Below are 3819 nucleotides of genomic sequence, written 5' to 3'. Positions count from 1 at the left end.
AAAGATACTTTCTGCTTTCACAGAGGACTAGAATTTGGTTTCCGGCACCCACATGGCAGCTGACAACCATCTGTAACCCCATTGCCAGGGGATCTGATTCCTCTTGTGGCCTCTGTGGAATTGTGTGTGCACACGGTATATATATATACTCACATAGACACATATATACACGTGTAATAACAAATAAATAAATCTTTAAAAAATAAAAAGATACGTGTTTAGTAAATCAAATAAAACATTGTATTAAAAATGTATACAACCAAAAGGCTTGTGTTCATAACTTGCCACTGATTTAATGTGACAAACTATCAGATTAAAAAAGTAAAATGATTATTATGCTATATACAGAAGACAATAGATGACATTTTCCTACTAGTTAAGGCTTAGTTAGGTAAATATGAGAAGAAAGACTTTAAGCTGAAATATGATACCTGAAACTGGCCTATTAACCCTTATATTTCATTGGAAAGGATAAAATTATTTCCTTCAGACTTAAAGGCATGGGTTTTTTATTCTCTCCATCCAACTAGTGTTGAATTAAAGATTCAAGGAGTTCCATAAGGCAAGAAAATTAAAGAAAAATTTAGTAAAGAAGAAGAGAGATAAATAGATATTACATATAGATGATATCATTGTATACATAGAAATTAAAAACAATCAAAAATACATTCTGGGCTGGAGAGATGACTCAGCAATTAAGAACTCCTACTGCTTTATCAGAGTACTGGCGTCCATGCAAGGCTGTTCCGAGACGCCTCAAGCTTTAGCTCCGGGTGATCTAACTCTCTTCTGTCCTCTGTGAGCACTGCACATTCCCTTACTCACAACACACACACACACACACACACACACACACACACACACACACACATTTACCAATAAGAGCCCTTTAAAAATGAATAGGTAGTATAAATTAAGAGCTTCATAGTTTGTTAAAATGTAATATCCATTTCGAAGCATTAGCAGCCAAACACTAGAAACTATAATAATAACAATAATAATAATAATGATACACAGAATCATTTCTAAGAGCATTTAAAAGAAGGACATTGTTCAGGACCAATCTAGTATAGTTACACTCTCAAGACCCACAATTCTGCAACAGTTTTCCTGTGAGAAGATAGACTCTGAGATCTCCGGTATGAGGGTTGGGACCAAGAGGCTTTAGTAGAAGTGGAGCTATGTCAGCTTCTGGGAACAGATCTCAAAAGCTATCTTTTCCCCTGCATCTCCTGGTGCTGGCTTCAGGAATGCAGTCCGGCCATATGGAGAAACGACATGAAGAAATGGCAAGCTGTCTCTGGGATGCTCAGACTTCCTCTTCTGTACCATCTCATGCTATTCAGGAAATATCTGCCTGGAAGGATATCACAGACTGAGAAGGGGACACCGCATAAGCTTGTCACTTCCCCAAACCCTGACCACAAGAACCGTAGCGGACCAAATGATGCGTTTTGTTTTTAGGTTGGTTTGATGTGTCCCTGTTGTATTAGCAATAGATAACCATAATATATGAATAAAAAAAGAAGGTGGAACATACACACACAGAGAGACAGACAGACAGAAGAGAGAGTTTACTTTCAATCAGATGGTTTCTGAATTGCATGAATGATTCTCTGTCTGTCTCTCTCTGTCTCTCTCTGTCTCTCTCTCTCTCTCTCTCTGTCTCTCTCTCTCTCTCTCTCTCTCACACACACACACACACACACACACTAGTTGTCGGGATCCAGGTCAGAAGACAGTGTTGTGATTGTGTTCAAAGTCCATGATGAAAGAAACCTGGTAACCTTCCTATGAAGTCCATCCTTCCAGACAATGAACACACACTGATACTTGGTAAATACCATGGATTTTAACCAGGCTGCAATGTGATGGGATTGAACTGGACATTTCCATATTTAGAGGGTTCCCTTCCAACCTCTCTGGTTTCTCTTGGGGTCCAACACCACACCAAACTATAATTTCTGAATTCTGAATGCAGTGTAAAAATCACAGTCAGAAACAACTTCCATTTATTAAAAATATAAATGATCAAAATTTTCAGAGAGACAGAACAACTGGAACACACATATGACTCCAGAAGAAATATAAGTTAGCTAGTGATTGCATCTAAGTTATATGGTTGCCTGTACACCTCAAAGCTCTTAAAATAGGCAGGGAGTGAAGCATTGGGAGACAGTAAAGTGCCTGACACAGAAACATGAGGAATGAAGTATCCATACAAGAGCAAAGTAACCCCGAGCCTGCAACCCTAGTCCTGGGAAACAGAAGAGGAGAATCCCTCGAGTCAGCTGTAGAAAGGTTCAGTGAGAGACAGTTTCAAAAGCAAGAAGGAGAAAGAATGACGACTTCATTTGACGTTGACTTCTGCCCTCTGCAAACACATACATACAGACATGCATGCATCCACTTACGCAAGTACATAGCACACCACACACACACACACACACACACACACACACACACATGCATACGCATGTACACACACCACCACCACCACAAGTCATGTATAGAGGTATGAATACCACTATAAGAAATAGCACTGACCCAGACCCCCTGAATGTGGGTATTGGTTAGGAGGCCTGGACAGTCTATGGGGCCTCTGGTAGTGGATCAGTATTTATCCCTAGTGCATGAATGGACTCTGGGAGCCCATCCCACATAGAGGGACACTCCCACAGCCTAGACTCATCAGGGAGGGCCTAGGCCCTGCTCGAAATTATATGGCAGACATTGAAGACTCCTCATGGAAGGCTTCACCCTCCCTGGGAGGAGAAAGGGGATGGGATGGGGGTTGGTGAGGGGTACAGGGGAGGAGGGAGAGGGACCTGGGATTACATGTAAAACAATCTGTTTTAAATAAATTTAAATAAAATTAAATAAAAAATATATGGGGTGGAAATCTGTGGTGGGATGTTTCCCTTGCTTACTGAGGTTCTGGCATATCAAATAAAGAAATTAATAAATAGCCCAAATTTACCCAGAGTACAATTAATTAGTGCGAATTAGATGACGCAGTAGAAAAATTAAGAAAGTAGATCCACAATAAGCTATGCACAGTGTGAGACCAAAATTTAGCAGTTTTTAATTATGGAAGATAATATTATGCTTTGTCTAGGAGTGTATGTGATGGGAGAAATAAAATCCACGACATCGATGGAAAAAGAGTCAAGTCCTGTTTCTTTGATGTATCGCACTGAAAGACCCTTGGAAGGGTGCCCCTGAGTGCTGCAACTGTGTGTCTGGTTTAACTTTATTACTTGGTAGGAATTTTTTGTTTTTTTGTTTTGTTTTGTGTCGAGACAAATTTTCTCTTGTCCTGGAACTCCTATTGTAGATCAGGCTGGCCTCGAACTCGCAGAAATATGTGCGCCTCTGCTTCCTGAGTGCAGGGTTAAGGGTGTGTGCCACCATGCCTTGCTGGTTTCAGCTTTTCAGTATATTATCATCTATTAATTTCATTGGAAATAATCTGTAAATATTTTAAAGTGTCTTTTGGTCATAAGTTGGCCATCTGTAAAATTAAGACTTTTGTAAATGTAAGGTCATTGTGCCAAATAAGACATCATGGGATATTTATTTAAATATTTAGGGAGTATTCTCTGACCTCATGAGAAAGATGGACCAACAATAAATTCAAGGAGTAATTTTCTTATGTTAGAGCTTAGAGTGTAACTTTCTAATCTGCTAAAGAAACTTACTTGCTTGCTTTTGCTTCAAAAGGAAGCAGAGATTAAAACTGTCCACACCGCAAAGAAGGAGGATTAGCTTGTATTAGTTTCTTAGAGATAGGCGAGTATTCTACTTTATGTTCTATTG

The sequence above is a fragment of the Phodopus roborovskii genome, unplaced genomic scaffold, assembly GCF_943737965.1.
Source record: "Phodopus roborovskii unplaced genomic scaffold, PHOROB, whole genome shotgun sequence".
Lineage (NCBI taxonomy): Eukaryota > Metazoa > Chordata > Mammalia > Rodentia > Cricetidae > Phodopus > Phodopus roborovskii.
Note: the sequence above shows the minus strand (reverse complement) of the source record.